Below are 26,875 nucleotides of genomic sequence, written 5' to 3' on the forward strand. Positions count from 1 at the left end.
GGAGTTGTACTCATGCAAGGAGGTAAACCAGTATGCTACCACTTTGAAACTTTTTCAGGAGCAGTAAGTAACTATCCTACGTATGATAAAGAAATTTATGCTTTAGTTTAGAGTGTTAAAAAATGGAAACATTACTTAATGTGAAAAGAAACTGTAATCCACACCGATAACCAGCCACTACAATATTTGCACTCACAATCTAAGTTGCAACAAAGTAGGCACTTTAGGTGGATGGGTTTTCTACAACAATTTCATTTAGTGATTAAGTATAACAAGGGTTCCCATAACAAAGTAGCAGATATGCTCTCTAGACCTCCTGTTCAAAATGCTTTGATAATCCTCCAAAATAGTTCTATGGTTCATGAAAGTTTTCAGGAACAATATGCTAATGATGAGAACTTTAAGGATATCTATGCAGCTTTAATCCAGGGTAAACATGTGGAAGAGAAAGATTACTATGTGCATGATAATTTGTTGTACCACTTGGAAAAACTATACATTCCTAAAGATGAATAGGCACATGTAATCCGTGAAGCACACACCTCTTTGATTGCAGGGCATTTCGGGTAAGTAAGACATTAGCTCAATTGCAAAAGTATTGTTACTGGCCTCATATGCAAGGAACTATCACTAAGTATATAAAAGGATGTGTAATGTGTGCAACAAGCAAACCAAGTAATAGGAAATTGGGTTTGTACACACCATTACCTGTACCATCCCGTCCATGGGAAAGTGTGTCTATGGACTTTGTGGGAGGTTTACCTATGTCTAGGAAGGGTCATGATTATTTGTATGTAGTAGTTGATCGGTTCAGAAAAATGTGTATTTTAATGGCTTGTAAAAAGTAGGTCACTGTTGAACTGACAACTCATTTGTACTTTCAAAATGTATGGGTTCATTTTGGGTTACCCACTTTTATTGTATCGGATTGAGATTTTCGATTCTTAGGGGAATTTTGGTCATCTTTGTGGGGACTCATGGACACCAAGCTCAAGAAGAGTACAACCTTCCATTTGCAGACCGATGGACAGACAGAGGTAGTGAACAGGACAGTCGTGCATCTACTTAGAGGCTACTATAGCAAACACCCTAAGTTGTGGGATGAAAGTATTCACTATGTGCAACATGCTTACAACCATGCGACACACTCTTCTACAAAGACGTCTCCTTTTGAGACTTGCTTTGGTTACTTGCCTAAGACACCAATGGATTTTGCTTTTGGGAAGGACGATGTTGTAGATGGACGCCATGATGCAGAAAAGGCTTTACAGTTCATCCAGAAGGTCCAAGCAATCCATTAGGCAGTAGAAGCATAGTTGGGGCAGAGCCAAGCAAAATACAAGGCTCGCCATGATAAGCATTGCATTGATCACCAATTCCAAGTTGGTGACAGAGTTTGGTTACATATTAGCAAGGAAAGAATGCAAGGTGAAGGGAGGAAGCTCAAGCCTATCAGGTATGGTCCTTTTGAAATCTTAGAGAAGATTGGTACCAATGCTTTCCGCCTTAATATTCCTCCATACATGCAAATTTACTCAGTTGCCAATGTTGAGAATCTGAAGTTATATGAACCTCCAATGATCTTGGATGAAGACATCAATGTTCAAGTTCCATCAGTTGATGATCTTTCACCAGAGTATATGTCAGAATTGCGAGAAGATGTTATCCTAGATAGGAATGTCAGAACTTCACGAAGAGGACCAGTTGAATACCTCCGAGTGGGATTGAAGGGAATGCGTCCAAGCAAGGCAAAATGGATGGAGATTAGTAAAGTGAGGGAAAAATGCCCTCACTTATTTTTTGAGTAATCCAAACTTTCGGTGGTCCGAAAGCTTCTCAGTGGGGAGGCTTGATCCGGGGGGATATTTTTGTCAAAAATTCAAGTATCTCCAAAACTCCAACAATCAGCATCAGATTAAACTCCTTGAAATTCTAAATCCAAAGCAATTTGAATGGACAAAAATGGAGTCCATATGCAAAAGTTATGGTCAGTCAAAGGCTGGTCAAACTAAGAACAAAGGTCATCAAAAAGGTGAAAAAAAAATCATCTCCAAAGTGGTCAATAATGGATTTCAAAATAAAGAGCTCGTCGAGAGCTTTCTGACGGTGTTTGTTTCATCAAAAATGGAGCCCGTATGTGGAAGTTATGCCATTTTAAAGTTCAGAGTAAGAGATGAATATTGATAGTGTCATTATGACGTCAGCAAAGTGCAAAGGCAGCTTCAAGTTATCAACATTTGATAAGTGGCATCTCAAAGGAAGGTTTGTTTTTCCAAAATAATGAGCTCATGGTCGGATTTGAACTCTTGACCCATTGCCTCCAAAAGTAATTACATAACCACTTGACCAAGCATTGATTTCAAAACTAATGGGCGGCAACTTTCCTTTAAACATTGGCTAGCACCAATTTTAAACAAAGGAGGTCGCCGACAGGGTTGGAACCCCCGACGGATAGTTGCCCCAAAATAATTTTTGCCGTTGCGCTATTTCTGCACTTAAAAATCATGATGCACAAGTTTTTATTTAACCTTTGACTATAAACCCGCCAACCTTAGCAAATTAAGGTTATTTGTTATTTTCTTACCCCAAAATTGACATGAGCCAAATCTGTTAAAAATGGCTAAAGGTTAATTCGAAGGGAGGAATTAATTGAAGGGTCTAATATTATATCATTTTGTTATAGCCTTATTTTGGCTAATTTCATGTATAAAAAGGGGGTTTAGGAGACTCTCAAGGGCATTTAGAAAAAGGAAAGAACATCCAAGTGCTAAGTATAAGGGAGATTTTTGAAGTGCTCATTCATGTACTTTGAAATATCGTAATGCTGTTGTACTTCAAAGGAGTGATTTTGTAAACATTTGTACCTAATTTTGGAGATAATCGGATCAGTCCCCCTATTGGAGCAAGACCCGGAGACGTAGTCCATATGGATGAACTTCAAGATCAAATTGTTTGCATCTTCTTTCTCCCAATTTCTCTTTTGACAGCGTAATCTTCTTGTTCTCTTATTTCAATTACGTTTATTTGATTCATTAAAGGTTTAAATTAACTTTATGTAATCATTTAGCATTTCTCTATAATAGTCCTAGATCCTAGAAATCAGATCAATTAACATTCCTCACAACCTTTTCCTTAGAATATTCACAATGCCTATATCTTATTTGTACCTTGTAAAATTCTTTAGTATATTCCTTTATAGCCATTTCTTTGTCTCAAGTTTTGCAATTTCTTATATGGTTAAAGTTCATAATCTTCAAGAATGAATTTATCCTTCAATCTAGAAACCATAGGTTTCCATCTACTAATCTTAGGTTCATCATTGTCTTCTCTATCATTCTATAACTCTTTCCACCATAGGGCAACATGACCTTTTGACTTAGTCATTCCAACCTAACCCTCTATGGATCTACAACATTCTCAAGCTCAAAATAATCCTCAAGTTCAAAAAGTAATATGTCTTCAGCCTTTTACCAATCAAAAAAATAATCCTCAAGTTCATTAATCCAATCTATGAATTCCTTAGGATCTAATGAACTAGAATAATTTGATACCTCCATTCTTTGACTCAAACTAACTCGTGCCATAGCTCTTAGTAATCTTTCTGCTTCTACAAGGATCTCAAATTCAAGTACTTCGAGATCTTCAACAACTTCCACAACATATTCATCCTCTATCTTAGGATTCTTTCTCAAGCCATTTAGGACATTACAGATCTCATTCCTTATTTCTGCTTTAAATTCTTCAAACATGTGTTCCAACCTCCTAGGGTTCATCCTTTGAGGCAATATACTGAATCAAAACATGGTTCAATTATCTCAATCTTCGATGATATGTTCACCAAACAAGAAGTTAACATGTTTGTAATAGGTTACATCAACTTGTGCAAGTCCTTCACAATTGCAAGCTAGAACAATGATCTGATGCCTCATAACCAAGAAATCCAATTCTTGATGTGTCCACCAAGATCAACCATGCTTTGATACCATCTTATGTAGTACAAGGCTGGTGTAACCCCAAAGGAGATGACCAAAAGCCCCTGTGAAGACAACACAACAAGAATACAACAAAATACAATTTAAAACCTCCTTTTATTAACTACAAATCTTGAATTACATCAAATGAACACCATGCATGTCAAGTTGTAAGGCCTTCCCGATTACAACCAATACATTCTAGATTACCAACCATCTCTTCTACCTCAACCTATTAGTGGGTTCTACTATTCATGTTACTCATGATCATCCTACAAGGCATACCTACATTACATATATAGCCATCAGGACACACAAGTCAACTTTGAGTTCACATTCTCTCAAAATTAGAAACATGTTGTATATTATAGGATTAATCCTTAATGAATTAATGACCAAACACATAATACATTATAAAATCACTTGTAGCCTTGGATATGGTTCCTTACATAATCCAAGAAACCATATGCAAAGCCACAAAACCTCATGGAAAGATATGAACCTCACAAAAGCAAAACACCATGCATCATTGGAAGAACCGCATAGGAAATCAACACTTGAGGAGATGAAACATAACTCCAAACATATGTAACATTAAATTCTATGAACATAGGCTAATGATCCAAGATAGGTCCACAAAAAAAAGAAGCCAAGCCCGCAGAATGTGGAACATGAAATCAAGTAATCGCTAACTTAAATTGTCAGATAGAAATTGGAAAACAAAAAATAAGAAAATATCTTTTTGGCTGATGCAAGATTGCCAATGACCCAAGGATGCTCCTCCATCACACTCACAAGTACACTTGTTTTATCATTTCATTCTTTCTTATAACAATGTTTGTGTTCATTCCTTGTTATGGTTTGCTATTTTTTAAATCATTGTTATGTATTGCATTGAGGGTTTGAGTCAGTCATTCTTTTTCTAATTATACTATGAAATCATTACGTGGAATGTCAAAGATACAGGGCACATTATCAATAATTTGTTTAAATCTGCTACTTTAATCATGAAATATTTGTGTTTTTCATTCTTAATCTTACCTTATGATCTTTTTATTCATGTTATTATTATGGGTAGCCGAATGATACATTTGATTAATCTCACCTATGCTCTTTTTATTCATTTTCTTTTGTTTATTTGATAGATTTAATGTTGAATTTTTTAATTCTAGTATTTGACAATTCAAGAAGTTTTAAATTTGGAAAATGGTTTGTAGAAATTGATTAGAACCATTTGGTTCATCTTGAATTCATAGTGAGAAGATGCATATTGTGGCATTTGGTTTACAATTTTGAAATTGAAATACCACCTGAATTAGGTGTATTTTATTTTATCTTTAACAAGAATGAAATATGATTTAAATGAGTTTTTTTCTAAACTATACCATATTAGAGAGAAAAATAAATTATTCTAAAAAAATACTAGATTAATTTGCAAATAGTCATGAGATTACCATAAATTTATCCAACGTATCTATACGTTCATCAATATGTTAGCTCCAAGGTTAGCTCATATAAGTACAAGCAAATTCACTAGGAAAGTTCCCTCTCTTTTAAGCAACTTACGCATATGGTCCTAACAAAAAAGTTCAATAATAACACAAAGAAGGCATCATAGAAAGATAATTTTAGCTTTAGTCATTAAAGCAATCTTGGCCTTGGACACCTTTCGAGTCTTACACGACTCGCAATCATTTCCTTCATCAAGTATAGATGTAGATGGGGCATTATCAACCCACCTAAAATATTTGTATCCATATTCCCATGCAATACTAAATCTACATTAGTTCTTATTATAATGATTACAATTCATTATTTTAAAACATACAATATATTAGCATTAACAAAATTTTACCTATTTGGGTACCACTAGACATAGGCCCGCGATTAGTCTTTATATGTGAGATTTTTTATAGGCACAAGCCAATGCCACATTCATAATTATGCATTGACACACGTCTCTCAATGACGTCAACCCTATATGTAACACCTTGCCTAAGAACCCATGAGAAAGTAAAGTAGCTAGACATAAAGTTAATACAATAAAAAAATTGTTTCTTTATAACTAGATGTATTTGTTTCAACATGAATGCAGAAGCAAGGTAAATTTTTCTAACTTGTGATTAAAAATTAAGTAGTTGTTTCAATCCATCTAACTTTCTCAAACGTTTTCAAGCTAGAGTTACTTCACACAACCATATTTAAATTACTAAGTTGTCAAAACATAATCACATAATGGAGCTTACAAAAACACAAATTAATAATTTGTACTAGTAAATTAATCAAAACCTTAAGATGACATTTATTTTATATCATAGAAGATGAGAGGGTAAAGAGACTATAATAACCCCAGCGCCAGTTCGACTGTCACGTCACAAATCTAGATAGAAATGATAGAGCCGATATCTTCGATAGAGTCGATAGAAACGATAGTTCACTTTCCACGAAGAAAGGGCATCGCCGGATTCCCTATATAATGTGGGGAAACATGCCGATTATTAGATAGTTCATCCACCCTGCTGCCCCAATAATGAATGGGTCACTGGTAGAACTATAGTCCCTCCCAACCTGAACTTCGACGTTGTCCGTGCTCGGGCCCTGAAAATAGAAGTAGTCAGTATCAACTGTAGGGCCGGGCTGGCATGCATCGCTCTTTTCCTCTATTACTAAACTCTTCAGAGATTCCTCTTTCCTGCACAGAAGCTCTATCGAGTAAACTCTTCAGAGATTCCTCTTTCCCGCACATACTCAACAAAAACTAATCATTTCATACCTCAATACCGCTTGCTTTTCCGTTTGACCACTACGTCCAACACCTGTAACTATACACAAGTCCCAACAACTAAGTACAAAACATTAGATGCATAATCATAATTAAGCACATTATTAATATCTTAGCTATGTGACTCATTATTGAAAAGACATATGACAAGTACATTTAAAACAAAGGAAAAACCCTAAGGGACTGGACCTACACCTTAGGGGCTCATCATGGATGGCCTTGCCTCCATTCAAGCTCAAAGATTTTGTAGTTTGACACATTGATATGGAGCATTTCATAGTATTTTACTATATAGTGAGGATAGAAAATAATATAAGTGTATAATGAAATATTTTATAAAGCTTAGAAGAGGGGAATCAAGCCCTTTCTATAGTTGTTGGTAATTGCTTTTGGATAAGATTATGTTGGAATTTTGACCATCAACATTTCAAATCACACTATGTGACTCATCATCAGGATGAGAGAGCAAGAGCTTCTCCATAAAAATTTCTTATCATTCACCACCCACTTGAGTAGAGACATGATGAAAATAAAGTATTACATTGCAAGAATACAGGTGGGAAACAATATATAACTTTAAGGGCTAAACTTAAAAATTGAACCCCTTCATTAATATTGTTCACTTAAGACCTAAGAGAAAACAAAGAATTAATAAAATCTATATCCCTTAACAACACGTTCATTTTATTAAGGAAGTGTGATAACACTTGGAACTTAATTCTCTAAGTGATGATCTTATAGAAGTTAAGAAAGCCACAACCATAACCTAAATCATAAAATGGAAATAATAGATATCAATTGGCAACACACGATGTAATTAATCATTGAATATCACTATCATTGTGACCCAACATTGTGGATACAAAAATCTCATTGAACATTAAATCACAACTATAGTGTGTTAAGCTATATTTTTTAACTACGCCTAAAACTTAAATCTACACTTGAAGGAGAAAATTTTGATTAGTCATAAAGCACAAAGTGCACAAAAAGAATATTTGTTATGCACAACTTCCAAATGCACCACAAACTTTCTCTTAAAAAACCATATCCTACTTATCCTATTTACATAAATATAAGTTCTTAAACATGTTCAATATGTTAGAATGATTTAGAATAACTAGGGGGGGGGGGGGATGAATCATTTATCCTCATGTCCAGATGTACCAATTAAATCATTGAATACTTCAAACAACTTAGATCTATTCATTAATCCACTCAGTCTCTATAGAAACTTATTAGTAGCACAAAATTGCAGTCCAATGTCCCAATAATCATCTACTTGTAGAATGTAAAACATTAAACATTAAAACATCTCAAATAAAATCCACAAAAGTATAACACCAAGATTTAACATGGAAACCAAATTTGGGAAAAACCACCAGTAACATGTCACCAATTTTTCACTCTTCCAAAGTAAGCTCTGTTAGGAGCCAACCCTATTAAAGGTTACATTAGAAACTATTAAGTGTGACCCTATTAAAGGATTTAATCACCCTTTATAAGGATTTACAAATGACTATTAGGTCAAACTTGATTAAAGGATTTTAACTGATACAAAGGTTAGAGAGTAACAATAGGTTGATCTGATAAATACAACTCACTTTGCAAATATAGATCACAATATAGCTCATTTTCTAGCTCAATGACTAAAATCCATTCATGTCTCCATCACTATCTCTGATCTAATTGGAAAATCCTTCAAGCATCACTCTTCACCTCAACTCTTTTCTTTCTTCACAACCTTTTGCTCAAGTTTGACATTCAACAAAAATAGCAACTACTAACCTATTTAGGTTATTCCTGATGCCTCCTTAAATAGGTAGCTTTGCTCTTTTTTCGCTTAAACATCATCTTTGATCTTAGGATTAGGTTAGATTCATCAAATCATTCCATCATTTTGTTTATTCCTTCTCCTTCTAGAAAATTATCTTTCAATCCATGGCTAGAAATGCTCAAATATAGTTTCTCTTGCATTGAATAATCCATCCTATCAATACTTATCCTTCAGGTTCTTTGACCAATCCAAAAATTTAACTATGTCAGCCATGAATGTCAATTCCTTCACAAAAAAAAACAAATGCTGACACTTAGTCATCGCTAGATAACTCGGTGATTACTAACTTTCTTGCTTGGCTTACATTGTCTTGCTTGATCTAACTTTTATGATACTCAATCTTTATTGGTTCTTGGTAAATACTATATTTTATTGACTTCTATTGTTCACTCAGTCGATGCTAGCATAGCTCAACTTCAACTATAAGTTCCTTAATCTTCTACTTTGTATCTTGGTTTAGCCTATGCATTTTGTCCTTCATTGATCATATCAATTAGGCTTCAACTCAACTATCTTCTCCACTTGTGTTATAATTAAGAAACACATTATCTCGTCAAGGTCTAACTGATCAAGTGCCCATTCTAATTCCACATAACTCAACCTTTCCACCAGGTCATCTTGATATGGCACTCTACTCAGGTAGAAACTATCTCACCAATAAGATTTGACATCAATGACAACATAACAATCGTTCCAATTGTAGTTTCCAACAACCTCCCTCTTTGACATTCATGACAACACCTCAATTCAAGTTACCATACAATCCAAAAATACTTTGCTCGCTTCAATCAACTCCCTCTATGTTCAACAATAGATCTTCATTAATATCCTTAGTTCATTCTGATTCTCATCTCAATGTCCCACAATATCTTTTATCTCATATGTTAGTTTCATTTTGATTCTCATCTAAGAAGCTCTGATAGAAAACACCTCTAGACATCACTTGTTCATATTAGAACATGAACTCCTTCTTTGATAGATATCTTCTGAACTAGTCTCCCTCTTTGATGGTAACACCTTCATTAATCTCTTTATGTATAAACTCTCCCTCTTTTCTCATTATTGCATAAGTAATCGCTTCATAATCTCTCCATTTTTCATGTATGACTTCTCTCATTTTTAATCTCTCCCTCTTTACTTTTGCTTCTCATCATAACTATATATTCTCTCCCTCTTTGACAACAATGCCAAAGACACTTCAACATCTTTAGTTCACTCTGTCTCTTACATCTTCAACATGTAGATATCTCCTTGTTAGTTCTTTGAACCAATTTCTCCTTCTGTCATCTTGCTTATGAATGATTTAACATCTTATGCTTATCTCTTTATAGCTTTTGTTAGGTCTTAAAGTGTGACCTTTTGCATCAATTTGTAAGATATTATGATCAAAACATTTGATGCAGAGCTCTATCTCAACTTAAGTAGCCTCACTTAGGGAAATCATGTAATATCCTAAACTAGATATTTACTGAACTTTCCATTCAACAATATGTTCAGAAATAAAACATTGCAAATCTTTTTTGGCACAATCATAACCAGTAGAAATCCCAAAAGATATTTAGTCAAATTCTTCTTAAATATAATATCCAACTCAACAAAGATAGATATAATATGATGTAACAATAAAACCAGTAGGTTCTCTGCAAGAAAATAACCATCTTTCCAAGACACTATTAAGGATTTGAACATATGAAAGTACATCCAAATCAGTAATATAAAACCAGTAATGTGGACCATAGGAAATAATCCAACTGATAGATATCTAGTTGTTTCCTCAAACTAATATGCAACACTTGAATACAGGTAGATGTATAATGAACCACAATTAATAAACAGAGGATTTACCATAAGATATTAACCTGCTCTTCTTCATATAAAATGTGTTACAAACCAGTAAACTCTTATACAACTCCTTAGAACACATTATTGCATTATACAATAGCAATACAATAACCAACTTCCAACATCCATTCCTAAATATAGCTTAATAGTTAGATTGGAAAAAAATAAGAAAAGAACTTGGTAAGCACATGTGAAACACCTGAATTGATGTCTCCCCAGATAATTGGTTTGTATCCACTGTCTATTGACACGAGGGGCTACGTCTTCATACTAGTTGGAATCTGAAGCTTTCCAAACACTCTCACAAGAGAGAACTGAAATATAAAATAATAAATCAAGCATGCCCAACCATGAGTCTCTTTCCCTTTTAAAATACAAATCAAGAATCTTTAGCTCCCCTTTGGCTTTCATCTTATTCCCTTGTGGCTCTTCAACTTCCTTAAGGCATTTTGTCTTGTTCCTCCTTGACCTTTTACCCTCTTTATTACATTAGATTGACCTTTTAATAATTTGAGTCTTCATCTCATAGTCAATTTTAACATTATATAAAATAAGTCTTCAATATCTCTAATGTCCCAAAATGGGGAAATTACAAATCTCCCCTCCTAAAAATTGCTTGTCCTCAAGAAATCAATACCAGGATCTTATACAAATTTGCAGGTAGCCTTGTAGTCCAAACTAAAAACAATTCCAGCCACATTGCGAAGCAAGATGTCACTCTGGAACCTATCTCTCAGCCAAATTCCTGGATCCCATATAATTCTCTGAAAAAACTCTGCACCTATAAACTGAACCACTATGATCATCACTGATACCACTAAACCCAACCTCAAACTGAGAAGATTACAACAAGGTCCTTAACAAGCCATTAATACATATGATCAACACTCGGATCCCAAAGCCCGTTGTCATAACTAGCGATATATTAAAATAGAAATGTATCAGTGAACTATGCATAACCCAGTAGATGATAACACCCTGACCGAAATAGATGGTGTAATAAAAAAGTCACTCAAAAACTGAGTGTAATACCCTGGGTGCAACAAATACCAAACTGTCATCTCCAATCTGGAGAATCTTTGAGTACATAGGTACTATGAATAAGAATTAAGCTAAAAGAGCATTCCCTGTGATCAACACATAACTCTCCTCAAAATAGCACCGAAGACTATCTAACGACTGATGTATATAATCCAACCAATTCCTATATAGTGTGAAATTAGGAACCCTATATGGACTGATCCTATGATGCACTACTGTAGTCAAATCACCACTTCCAAATTATGACCTATATTCACTACTAGGATTCTATATCTAGAAATTAGAATCATCTTCTTCATGATATTTAGGAATAGATGCTAGTTGTCATTAATTTTGACTGTGTGTCAAAAATAATTCTATCCATTTTGAATTCATCAATTCTACCCGATTTTCAGTTTCTGTACCAAAATGCAAACTTCAATTGTAATCCAATGATGAAGATTGAGTAACATCAACAATGAAGCTGAATCATTTGCACTCCTTTGTCAAATTTTGCTTCCCCTTGAATTTCAATATGCTCTATTTCTCGTTGAGGGATGTGGACATCAAACATGAGACTTGTGTGAGGCAAACCCATTTCCTTAATCAGTTGATATATAATCACTGGCCTTTTTTTTTTTGGCCAAGACAATTCAACAAACTACATGGAACTCCTTTAGCTTGCATCTTTTCAACGAAGCTATTTAAACATCTGAATTTCCTTGTGTGATCTGTATGTGTTCAGATGTGTGTATATTATCAATTTTTGCATTTGCAATTATTCCAAACCCCAAAGCCCCTTAACTCCCTCAATCTCTTATTTGGGAGGTAACAATAGGCCTAAATCATGAATTGATAACCTCTTAAAAATTCATAGCAGCTGCATATGGTCTTGTTATTGAAAGGAACCCAATATTTCCCAAAACTTCTAACAACAGTTACAACTACTAAATTGTCACTTTCCAATAGGTGGGTAGTGCACTGCTTTGATACATAGAAACCCAGATAATTATTTGCCCCTTGTTACTCTGTCACAATATTTTTTAGATGTCTAGTAAATTTAATATAGTTCATGGCATTCCAAGGGTTAGTTGTAAGTGAATGTTGTATGCAGTGGTTCTAGTCAGTGGTATTCCTTGGTTTGATCATTTTGAAGGTGTCTTAACCCTTCTCTAGTGTTTGGGAGTCTTGGAGTCTCCAAATCTCACTTTTATTACTTTGAGGGAAACAAAACTAAATGTTGCATTCTGTCCTGTGCTTGATAATAGTCAACCTGATCACTGTTTTGATTGGTTTGGGTTGTGTTGGATGGTTTTTAGGTCCCTATTGATGTTAGGAAGGTTGGAGTTGTTAAAACCACTTTTTGTTTAGGTTGGGTGCATGAGGTCTTGATTGTTACAAGGGAGAAGTAGTTGGAATTTAGTCTTATATGAAGAGTTGGGTTTGTGTAACCAATGGAATAGTTGTAAATCTCAATGTGGTCCTTTTGAAGAGATTCAAGCCTTGAGTAATCTTGTGGAGAATGGAGGATTTGGATGGTAGTTTGATTTGCTTGGTGCTTCAAAGGTGCTTGGAGTTGTTGGTGCTTCCAAAGTGCTACTCTGCATCACAAGATATCTTTGAAAGGCTTCTTTAATTCTATTAGGTTGCTATAATTCATTCTTGATGTGTTCTCCAAAAGAACAATTGTGGCCTCTAATCAAGTAACCTTTTATCTATAGTAAAATGCTAGTATTTATATACACCATGGTTTTCATCCCCTCATCAAGGGTTTTCATGTACAAAGCTCATGTTTCATTGATGTATGCATTTCTACATGAGTCTGTATGTTTTTATGTTACCTTCTTCATCATTATATTATTGGTAAAGCAACTAGTTGTTAAGATATTCAACGTGATGATAACATAGTAGACTAGTTTAAGAATTTGTACCAATTCACCCCTTTCCAGTATCGATTGGGATCAATAATTGGTATTAGAGAATGAGCACTAGTAGTGAAAAGCCTTATGGCTTGAGGGAAGATCAAATGTCATCCATTAGACTTCAAAAGCAACATGATGACACTCTCGATATTATTGAAGTTTTGAAGGAAAAAGTTAAGGTTTTTCTTATCAAGGAGAAAGAAACTCATGAAGAAACTTAGAAAGAGTCATGAACTCATTGTATAACTTGAGGAGAAAAGGAGGTCAAATGAATCTAAAAATCTAAAGAATAAATCATGAATCTCATGACTAATAATGAGAAATTGAGAAAATCATTGTACATCTAAAGAAAGGACAAGAAGAAAGTGTGGCAAGACAGAGTCAAGCTCAAGATGAGAAAGGTAATATTTTTCTAGCTAAAGAAAAAAATTGGAGATGCACTAGAAACAAGAGAGAAACTGAGGAAGATGTGAGTTAAAAGGAAAAACATATCCACAAGTTAACTCAAGAGTTGAAAGCACCAATGAGACAAATCAAAAGATGAAAAAGTTCAATGACATTTATGAGAAGATAGACGAGAATCTTAAATCTCAAAGAAAGACCAAGAGAACCACCGATCTTGGATATGAAGGTGACAACAAGACTAGGAAAGATGATTCTTGTAAAGGTAAAATTTTAAACTCCAAAAAGAAAGGAAAGTCATCTCTTAAAGGTATGAAGCTTAAGAAATCGTACTATTATTTTAATGGTAAAATAGAACATACTTCAAATGTATGCTGACATAAACAAATTTCATCTAGTATCCAATGTCCTTTCAATGGGCACTATCATAACTACCACCGGTATAGGCACATTGCACAAGAATGTTGATCTCATTTAAATGAAAACAAATTTGAAGGACACTATTACTTTGGTAATAAGTATGGACATAAGGCTAGAAATTGTAGATCCAAAGCAAGATCAGACTAGTCATCTCATAGGCCAATAAGTCTCACTAAAAGGAATAGATTTACCACACTAGTATGTTCAACTCATGGAAATGATGAACACCTTGTAGCATACTGAAAGTTAAGAACTAAGCAAAAAAATAAAACTAGACCTTAGAAATGTAAAAATATCACTTGCTACCATTGAAACAAGATAGGACATCTTGATAGAGACTATAGATCAAGGAAAAGCTTTGAAGGTCAAAATCCCAAAAATGAAGGAAAGAGAAAGATTATGAAAAAAGGAGGACTAGACATGACTTGTAAAAGATTGAATAAAGAAGAGTAACAAGGTTGTAGAGGCCAATCATATTGAAGCTTTGAGATCACCTCTTAATGGTGAGACTTTAAGTCAAATTAAGCTACCTTAGCCTAAGGAGATATGTGCAAAAAGTAAACCTTACACCAGTCCCCTTGTCTAAATTGGTAAGTCACGTGTTGTGATGTCAAGAATGAATAAATGAACTATAGACTAGTAAATATGGTACAACTCATGGGTCATAAACATTCATTGCGGGTTAAGTGGTAGGTAAATATTTTGTTCACCATTGTAGTATTAACAGTAACATATCATTTCTATTTGCAAGCTATAAATAGGATATCAAAGAGCCAATAAGCACTGTGCAAACTCAAACTCTTCAGTTTTATTCTTGCAAAACCTAGTTTATACTATGTGCAATTATTTTGTGAAGTAAATTACTCCCTGAGTGAGTAGAAGATTAGTTTGAAGATATAGAAGAAATGTCGTTGATAAAATTTGTTCTACCATCCACTAGTCAGAATTTGAAACGACACAGAGATTCCACAAAGTAGAGCTGGTTAACTCAAAGAATGCCAAACATCTAGATTATGATATTCTTCTATAGAAGGGAAATGTCAAGGACATTACTGGAGAATTGTCATTGCAACCAACATACATTTGTCTAACTAAGAACATGAATGCATACCTAAAGGTAAAAATTTTGGAATGTGGTGATGAAATTATATGCAATCTATTTGAGATATTCTATGAAAAAAGGGTTTTAAAGGAAAAACATAGACATCTAGAAGGGACCATATTGCAGCATCATATTGTGGATATACCCAAATTCTTCCATGATGATTGGGTAAGGTTTTTGTTGAGTAGGGTACGTGACCAGTACATGTGGCTAGATAAGATATATAATATCATCAAGGAGGTTAGTCAAAGGATAACAAGATTCAATGGTGCCAAAGTGAAACTAACCATTAACCAAATCCTAGTTGATAAATCTGTAAAAATAATTAGAGGATACAAAGATGGAAGAGCATGTGATATAAATGAAAGCCCTAACTCAAAGATGAGATTTACTATGATGGAAATTTCCTATCAAATCTATTATTCAAGCAGGGATAATAGCTTGCTACATGGTGCAGTGTATGACACTTACCAGATAAATCAAAATCAAGCCACACTTGACCTAAGTGTCTAGCTTTATGAGAAACTAATGATCAATCTGCATAAGATCAAGGATAACTACAAGATAATAGCTTGCTACATGGTGCAGTGTATGACACTTACCAGATAAATCAAAATCAAGCCACACTTGACATAAGTGTCTAGCTTTATGAGAAACTAATGATCAATTTGCGTAAGATTGGGTAAGGTTTTTGTTGAGTAGGGTATGTGACCAGTACATGTGGCTAGATAAGATATATAATATCATCAAGGAGGTTATTCAAAGGATAACAAGATTCAATGGTGCCAAAGTGAAACTGACCATGAACCAAATCCTAGTTGATAAATCTGTAAAAATAATTAGAGGATACAAAGATGGAAGAGCATGTGATATAAATGCAAGCCCTAACTCAAAGATGAGATTTACTATGATGGAAATTTCCTATCAAATCTATTATTCAAGTAGGGATAATAGCTTGCTACATGGTGCAGTGTATGACACTTACCAGATAAATCAAAATCAAGCCACACTTGACCTAAGTGTCTAGCTTTATGAGAAACTAATGATCAATCTGTGTAAGATCAAGGATAACTACAAGATACATCCATTGAAATTTGGAGCCATACTGATAAGTATATTCTTCTATTTCAAAATATAATTCCCAAGGTATCCAACCTTTAACTGGTAAAAGGATACACCTACCATAGAGTATATTTTCAAGATGTATATGAAACTAGGAGACAAAAGAGATTATATGTTAAGGTTGCACTTCAAGAAATTTCAATAAGGCATGGACAGAAGGGAGAGGATTCCCTTTAGTCTTTTTGAAGAGCATAAGAATGCATTTTCCTTTATGGAAAATACACATTGTTGTATGGTGTAGGTCGTTGAACCACACACACATTAGTTAACAATATTTTAGTATGAACTTACAGAAGAAGAGGCAAGACCTCATATTGAGAAGTTACTAGGAATGCTAGTTGAAGTGAAATTGTCCAAGTGTGGAACACATATGATGAAGTGGAGTAATCTCCTAAAATGAAAGGAAGCAAGCAAAATCAAAAAAGAAAAATGCAAGAAAATCCAATAGGAAGAAAAGCACAAAGTCAACACAAGAAATAGAGACTACAAAAGAAAACATTGAGGAAGAGTTGGGGCTCACAGGTGAAGCATCATCGAGTCCTCAGGCACAGGTGAATGTGTGAGAGTCTTGACCTAAAAGGATTGTAAAGTAAATAAGGAGAAATGCGATATGCACTTCTCAACCAGTGAGGCTAGAAATATACAAGAGGAAGAAGAGTGAACAAGAAGAATCAAAATATAAATAAACCTCACTAGCCCTTAGAATGATAAAGAAAAACTAAAACATGAGATAATTAGAATGAAATATAAATGTAAGAACTAACCCAATCCAATATCAGATGATGGCATTGTGAATGAAATTTATAATACATTGAGGAATAAGTATTCAAAATTAAATAAGAAAGATAAGAATAAGGTCGTCATGTCATCCTAAGTAGCATTAGAACATAAGAGATACATTACTTAATGATTTATCATCAATCATACAAAACAAATGGTAAGATGGAATCACCAAATTCAAAGGAGTACTCGTCAATGCACTAGCACAAGTTAGGCTAGAGTATGTTCCATTAGAAAGGAAAACATATGTGGAGGTTTACAAGGATGATTTTATAAGACAAGAAAACATAGAATTGGTAATCACAAGGAAAGAGAATGATGCATTTGGACAAGCTATGAAATGCTGGAACACTATTGCAAAATACTAGAGGAATTCAACAAGAAAAAGAAGGAAGAGAAAGATAAAGCTCAAATATCTTCACAATTGAATACAAAAGGAAAAAACATTTTGTAGAAGGAAAGGAAAAAGAAGATAAAGCTAGTTGGAACTAGTATATTTGAAGATGAAGAGGGATGTAGAGGAGCTACTAGAAATACCATTCAACTTTAAACCCCTAAGATTACCTAGGAGAGAAGCACACATAACTTCTCATGGAGATTTATTAGAGAGAAGAATCACCAAAACTAATGAATCCACCATGGAATGCAACAATGAAAGACCATAATAGAGGAACATTCACATGAGCAAGACTACACTTCATTTGCAGAGAAGGCAAGTGAAGGAAAAGAAGAAGCACCAAAGGAAGACTCAGTAGACAAATTAGTGCCATCGATAGTGATAGAATATACAATAGGATCTAACTTACCTATCTCAAAAACTTAGCAACCATAGGCTAATACTTCTAAGAAAATATATTTTCATAGTCAAAAGACTACACAAAAGAAAACTAAACCAAGGACTCTAGATACACATGCATGTTAAAAGAAGTGCAAGGGGAGAACATTTCCCACAATGGAGAAAGGAATAAAGATTCTCAACAAATAGTTTCACAAGACAAGGAAACTAAACAAATGGAGTCATTGATTGACACTAACAAACAATCATAAAAGGCACTGCCTTAGATACTCAAGTGCCTACAAGAGAGTAGACTCTTGACAAGGATAAGATAGGGGAGAAAGAGAACAACATCAATAAGAATATATCTTGAAAAATAAAGGACTCTAATTCAATAGAAAAAGGAGCAAGAGAAAGGTGAATAACGATCCAAGGGAGCCACGCCAAATAGGTCCAATATGACCAAAGGAATATTACATGGACAACAGAGAGAAATGCAATCTAAGTCAACCAAGGGGAAGCTCAACATAGGCACAAAAGAAAAAAGACATGGGAAGAAAACAAGAAGTAAGGGCCAATAATCGAAATCCTCATCCTCATCATCATTTTCTATCTCTAAAGATGAATGAATTGTTTGAACATGATGTTGAAGATGCAGTTGAAATGGACATGATCAAACAAGAGATAAAAATAAATAAAGGTGAACTCAAAGAGATAAATTGTAGCACCTACCCCTATTTTTTGTTTTGTTATATTGTCAAATTCTTTTAGGCCGGATTTAATAATTATGTATTATGATTAAGTGATATTGGGTTACCTAATTTGATTGATGTTATTTCATACCTAGTTATTTATTTGATGAGCTACTTGATACTCAATTATTTCATGTGTTCATGGTTATTCTTTCGATGGTGATGCTTTATATGTTTCATATAGTGATCTCAATTGTTTCATGATGACAATTAGATGGATGATTTATATACAATCTTCATGGTTACTCACCCCATACTTGCATGTGTATGGTGGACATGTATGTTTTACTTTATGTTTGACATTTTTGATGTGGTAGAGGGAGGGAGTCGTAGTTACCTGCTAGTCAAGATCTACATGATGTACCACTCCTCGCCATTGCCTTTTTAGTTTATATTTATATGCATATGTACATATTTGATTTTTATACAGACTACATGTACTAAGCATCAACTTCCCTGAATTGCCAGGATGAGTGTGCCCTATTGTAGTATCTCAATGGTAAAGTTGGGAGATAGTTCTCAAGTTCAAATCCTAAACCTAAGCCAATTGTCCTAAAATATATGACAAGTATCTAAGTTATTTGGCTTTTGGAATTCATCAAGTGATGTGAATTCAAGATTTTTGACTTTTGAGTTTGACTTCATACTTTGTCTTTTAGATGAGTTTTCCTTTTTTAGTTTTGGGTCTGCTCTGAGTTTTGGTTATAATTAAATCAAACAAAGATATTTTTAAATGATTTAATTAAATGAAAATTTTATTAAGAAAAATGAATTTTTAATTATATATAATTAATTTGGAAATTAATCAAATAGAAGAAATAAATTTAAAAGATTTAATTAGAAGACCAAATTTGGTGTAATTATATTATATTAATTTAATAATAATAAATTTGGAAGTTTCATTTTAATAATGGACTTTAAATATTATTATTAGTTAAATCAATAAACATGTCTTTCTTATTAAAAAAATGAAGTGAGAATAATTTAAATAAACTTTATTATAATTAAAATGTAAAAAGTATGCACAAAGAATTAAATTAACTAAAATAATAAAAAGAAAGGCTTTTGCATGTTCGTAAAACTAAAACCCTAGGTTGATAAATTCTTTATTAGGAGATTAAAGCTCATTTCTCCACACATAGGTTTTGGGAAGCAAAATTTGGAAATGGAAGAAAAGAATTGTTGAAAGTTTTAGAGGGTTTGGATTCCCATGCATTCATAGGTTATGTTAGATTTTAGGTCATTTTGAGGTAGGGTTTGAAAACCCATTATAGAATTTTGATGAAAGCTCTCTCTACTTTGTGTCTCCTAGGTGCTTGCATAATGCTTATTAATTTATTGTATTAATCTTTTGATAAAAAAAATATGTTGTAGATTTTGAAAAGGAAAACTTATCAATCAAGAAAACATGACTGAAAAAAATTGTAGAAAAATTTAGAAAATTATTATGACTGTATTCTTTTAAAACCCTTTCTAAATTTGATTATAGAAAATTGGAAGAAAATAACAAATTGAATAGCCAGGGTTTGAACTTTAAGTTTGTCATGTGATTATCATGAGTTTTCTAAATAAAGATAAATATTCTTCTTATATCTAAAATAATTTAATTGTAAAATTTATTGGAAAAGCAAAAGATTAATTAAGAGAAAAATACGATGTAGCTAAACGTATACATGCATGTGAAAAAAAATATCCTAAAGATAGAAAGCTAAGTATACTACGGGTGCATGATTTGAGAGATCAAAGGCATATAAAAATACTAATTGTATGTTTATTTTAATTTTATAAAAATACAATTTAATTTTTGAATTTATTTATTAAAAAAATAAAAAATTAATGATTAATTTCATATATTAAAAATAATTAATTAAAAATAATTATTTATATTTATTTTGAAAATTAAATAAATAAACACTACTTATTTTCTTTTAAGTGGGTTTTTAATATTAATTCTTTTTTCTTTTAGAACTTTGAGTGGGTTATAACTTGTTATATATTTATTAATGCAAGTTAATAAATATATATTTGTGATGTAGCTATATTTTAAGAAGAGCTATAGTTGAGTTAACTTTATAATCATTTGGTTATGAATAAATTTATGAGAGAAATTGTAGATAGATTATAATTATAATTTCAAGTTAGAGTTATTTTGAGTTGCATTATGAATTAAAGAAAAAATAAAATTAATATTAGACTTAAATAAAAGTCAAATTAATATTTTAGAAATGAAATTGATATAAAGATATAATCTAATAATATACATTTATGTTATTAATTAAATAATTCATGATTTAAGATTATATAAATTAATAACATGATAATATTGCATGATTGATGACCTTTGTCTAACTGTAAAACAATTATGGCATGAAAACTTGAATTTGATGCAAATCAATCTTTATGGGATTATATTGAAAAAAATCATAAAGACTAAATAACTACACTTGTTTTAAATGCATGTTGAGATGTCATGTTTTATTTAGTGGTGGGTTTGCGGGAAACCTAATAGTTTGACCAGATATGCATGTTTACCAGAGGCTTGGGAAGTGGTTGTTTTTGTGATGTTATTTTGTCACGATTATTTTATTCCCAACCAATGTGCTATATCCACATGTTTGTGTGATGAGATCAAGTTATTTTTTGTAAGCTCATGTATTGTAATTTTCTTGGTGTAACCTATGAGGTTTTTCAACCAGTTATCTATTGGTGCTTTTCAATTACTTGTATAGGATTGAGGTGAATATTGTGATTTTATGAGATATACTTCAATGATCTTAGGGTAGGTTATCTATGTGTATGTTGGGAAGTGGTTTGCAATAGAGGCTAGAGCCCTAAAGAGGCTGCCTCGGTAACCCATTGTAAGTTGTATTAATAAGAGATAACATTTCATTAATGGGGTTAAAATGAATTAACAAGAGTTAGTGTTATACATTCAATTTTATTTTGTAACGGTCCATCTCAAAATCCTATATGTACTCAATGGAAAATTAATGAAAGGGTCGGCTAAATTTTGGTGTGAAATACTTCAGATTGCAGAGACAATTTGAATGTGTTTTGTATCAATTCTTTACTATTCCATTGCATGTCTTAGTTAGAAACATCTCTTTGAGTTGAATCGAACTAATGAACAAACAAAGCTTTGTTTCCCTATTTTAATTCAACAAACTGAAGATAATTATAGTATTGTTAGAGGTTAAAAGAGACTTTTTTCAGTGTTGTTTCTTAAGCTAGTTTCCTATGTTTTAGAGTTAAAATCATTCTATAAGCCTCATAATTATTCATATAAATAGAATTCATTATTGCATCACCAGGTTTGCGAGTTCATAAGATGTGTGGATTCATAGATTCGGTTAGTATTAAGACCCATAGTTTAGCCTAAGTTAGTTCCTGTCTAGGCCTAACTTGGTGTTCCTTTCCTATTCTATAGTCAAGAACAAACCCCATCTTGGAATTAGAAACAAACAAATTCATTGCAAATCATAAACTCAAGGAAGTTGTACCTATAAATTTAGAGGGAAATTAGTTGCTTAGTTATATTTTCCCAACTATTGTAATCAGTCATTGTTCATAGATATATTGGACATTTAAAGAGTTAATTGAAAAGGAACAATCTATTTACCAACAAATTTTTGGTGACTCTATTGGGGAGAAGAACAATCGCTAGACTAGAAGAGCTATAGCATGAGGAAAGATGGTGCTACCTCATAAGAACATATTTTGCATACTCCAACCTAACCTTGGATTCCAAGATGACCAAAAAGATATTATTTCATCCTTAAATACATTTGTTTGGAGGTATAGGTGGAATGCATAACACTATAGAAATGCCAACCAAGTGCTTGAGGAAGAAGAAGCTAGAGCTGAAGCACGAGAGAGGGCTATTCAGAGGAGAGAGCTTTAAAGAGCATAAATGAAAGAAGAGCATGAAGCTTGAAGATGAGATTAATTTAGAACCCTGGACCAAAGAAGGTTCCTCAGGAGAACCAAAGATCAAGGTGGGCAAGACCTTATTTTTGAAAAGCTTGCAAAACTTGGCTTTCCCATCCTAGAAGCACCTCAATGAAAGGGTGACAAGAAGAGTAGGAGTAGGCCATATTCCCCCCAGAAATCAAATCCCATTGCACACTACTTGCCAAGTATTGACTTTGCATGGAGTAGTTGCTCCTCCAATTATCAACTTTTCGTAATACCTTGTGCAGACAATTATGGCTGCTCCCTGGCCGCAACAACTAGTCTGTTAACTCACAACATTCCATTCGCTTTCATCTAGTTCAAGAAAGAACTTCCCTAAGTTTTTGGGTGATGGGAAGGTTAATACTGACAAACACATTAAAGCATTTTTCGTAGCAACTCATATCTCGGGAGTGGCACATGAAGATGTAGCCGTAAGACTGTTTGTAGAAACTCTAATAGAAAGTTCAATAGATTGGTTTTATCATTTGGACGATGCCTCAATTATGGATTGGGCTATGCTCAAAACAACCTTCAAAACAAGATTCAAATCCACAGAAGATGAATATGCTCTATTGGCACAATTGATGTCTATCAAAAAATAAGCCTCTATAAGTATGAGGGATTTCATTGCTAACTTTAACAAGGTCACTAGTAGAATCCCTTCTACTGACAGACCTACTATAGGTAATTTAAAATCTTTCTTCATAGGTGCGACACCACCAGACATCAACTATGATCTAAGGAGATCTCATCCCATAGATTTGGGAGATGCCCAGAAGAAAGATGTTGAACTAGAAGATGACATGATCTCTGCCAGAAAGTGGAAATAAGAGTTTCAAACTAAGGCAAGTACTAGTAGCACCACTTCATTTGATGAACTATTGCAAAAATTATGAAATTAACTAGTTGCCATAAAGATGCAACTCCCCCAACCCAATAATTCCTACCAATGAAATTTCCAAAATCAACTTGAGAGGAATATTAGCTTACTGATCTGTAATAAAGACTTGCTATAGAAGCTACCCCCAAAAGAGGAATATGTGTGTCTTGCATTTTACAATAGATCATGATAATGAAAGTTGTCTTGAAACAACCCATATGATGTAGTTTTTGTCCACTAATGAGATGAATGCTACAACTTCTATTCTCGAGTTATATTTGTACTCAAATGATGACTCTAGAAATTTATTTTTACAGTATGAATTAGACTCGAAAAGACAAGGTGAATGCTATGCTACTATTGATGGAACCTCATATACAATGCTAACTCAAAGCTAGAAAAATAAAAACCAGGCTTTTAATCATTCTCCAGGTGGTAATGATGCTTCTCCTTCAAGTTCTAGTCATATTGATCAAGGAGTCAAGATTTCTTAGTTAGGAAAGGAAAATAATTCATTTCATTTCATTCAATTCTGTAAAGACTTCACAATCCATATTTCTCCTATAGACTACTTAAATTCCCATCCCTTTAAATTAAAAAGATTGATAGATCATTGCAAAGGAAATAATATAAACCTAAATCATAATGTTATACCTACAAAAGAAGATGGGTCCTTAACATCTAATATTTTTAATCAAGAAGAATCTACCATTTTGTTATTTTTTTGGGTCAAAAACCTGACCCATTTTATGTGTCCCTATATATAAATGGTTATAAAATGAGTAATTGCACAATTGATGCCCCATACCATGGCTAAGGCTTTAGGTCTTACTCTTACCAAAGTTCACAATAGATGCTACTCCATGGATGCCAAATAAGTCCCATTGCTAGGGCAAACCAGAGACGCTCAGGTAGCCTTAGTCACCCATCTAGAGAAAAAGTTACTGCTAACCATCTTGGTCATAGATATCCCCACTAACTATAGGTTATTGCTGAGCATAAGCTTTTGTAGAGATTTAAGGGGAGAAATAAAGCTAGATTGGTCTTAGATAGTGATTCTGGTAGGGAGAAAGAAGGTGAAATTAGACCTTAACAAGAAAGCTAAGTTTATAGTCTTGAAATAAGATGACTTTATAGCTCAGATTCTATACCAAGAATTAGAGTTCAATAATTACATGCTTTTCACTGAAGACAAATGAACTAAGTAGGGAAGATGAAGGAGAACCAACTCTTGTCAAAGAAGAAACACTAAAGATCTAGATGAGGGAATTCGACAAGAATTGCTCTTCATTTGGATCTAGTGTAGGTTGGTACTAATACCCACAAAAGGAGAACCAGAACCCATGGCATTCAAATTAGAGTTTGGGAATACTAATAATACTGTCGAGTATGAGGCCCTACTTCTTGTGATAATTGTTGCAAAGTAAAAAGGCATAAGAATTCTGAAGGGCCAAGGCAACGTGGAGCTGATCGTATGCCAAATTAAAGGTTAGTATTCCTTGAAGAATCATAAGTTAAAAAACTATAGGGATAGAGTATGGGATGAGATCAAAGGGTTAAATGCTTTCTCAATCAAATCCATATCGAGGGAAATGAACTCCAAAGTAGATTCATTAGCAGTTTCTGCCTCCTTACTACTTCCTCACACAAAATTAAAAGATAAGAGGTATCAAGTGGAAATTGTGTATAGACCTTCCATGTCTAACAATGTAGAAGTCTGACAAGTATTTGAAGATGACAAAAGTTTCCAATTATTTTTGGAAAATGCCAAAAATGTTCATGAAGACAGTTTGAATGAATCCTTTTACTATCCAATTACAAGGTAACATTATTCCTCCTTACTTTGTATATTTGACAAGATTGTTTAATAGACATGACACTTTCATCAAGAAGAAGAGGATGGAAAAAGGCCTATTACCGATGAGTTTGAAGGTATGAATATTGGGGGTATGTAAAATCCTAAAATGATCAACATCGGGAGATGCTACACACTAGAAGAAAAGGAGGAAGCACAAAAGCTCTTCTTAGAATATCAATATGTATTTGCATGTGGTTACAAAGATTTTAAAAAATTCATGGGTGGGAAAGTTGAGCATCAAATTCCCCTGAATCCTGATAATACTCCATTCTAGCAAAAATAACGAAATTATAATCCGAAGGTAGTTGATGCCATTATCTGAGAAGTTGATAAGATGCTTAAGGCAAGGATCATCTATCCTATTCATCACTCTACCTGGATATCAAACATAGTATTTGTCTAGAAGAAGAATGGAGAAATAAGGATCTATGTAGATTTTAGAAACTTGAATCAGGCATCTTTGAAAGACAACTATGCCCTTCCAAATATGGATCATTTACTGTAGATTGTAGTAGGAACCAAAATGATGTCCATGCTTGACAACTTCTTGGGGTATAATCTGGTCAAAGTGGGAGGAAAAGATCAACATAAGATGCCTTTTACCACTCCTTGGGGTACATTTGCTTACCACAGGATGCCATTTTCCTTTATCAATGTCGGCACCACTTTTCAAAGATGTATGAAAGATAAAATCATCGTTATATATCTTGATGGTCTTGCCATGTTCTCAAAGAAAAGGAAGAATCATATAGGAGACTTGGAGAAAGTATTGCAGAGGTGTTGAGAAGATGGGATTACTCTGAATCCCAAGAAGTCCATTTTTGTGTGATAGAAGGAAAGTTACTTGGCCATATTGTGTCTTAGGAAGGCATCAAAATTGATTTGGAATGAGATAAAGCTATACAAAGGCTAAGTCTACCTGTAAATAAAATGGGGGTTAAGTCCTTTTTTAAATAGGTAAACTTTCTTAGAAGATTCATCTCGATTTCTATAAGAACACTAAATGCATTGTAGATATGATGAAAAGAAATTTGAACTTCAAATGGAGTGAATCTAGAAAGAAAGCCTTTAAAAACATAAAGGATAAAATCCCTAATGCCCCTATCTTATGCCATCCAGACTACATAAAGGACTTTATGATCTATTTTTATGCTTCCACATACACTTTATTAGCCATTCTCATGTAGGAAAATAGACAAAAAACACAAGCTCCTATTGCTTTGATGAGAATTCCTCTAAAGAACCATGAAGTGAAATACTAGAGAAACATGCTTTCTTCTTAGTAAAATACCTAATTTTTTTTAGGTTTTATATCTTGCATTCTCATTCTGTGGTTTATATACCTGATGTAGCAGTAAAAAGCATATTGACTCAACAAGATGTAGGTTGCAATAGTAGAGGAACATGGGTAGCTAAGGCACAAGAATATGGCATTGAAATTAAGCCCACGAAACTA

This window comes from Cupressus sempervirens, chromosome 4 (genome assembly GCF_028749045.1).
Source record: "Cupressus sempervirens isolate cs-2001-9-10 chromosome 4, ASM2874904v1, whole genome shotgun sequence".
Taxonomy (NCBI): domain Eukaryota; kingdom Viridiplantae; phylum Streptophyta; class Pinopsida; order Cupressales; family Cupressaceae; genus Cupressus; species Cupressus sempervirens.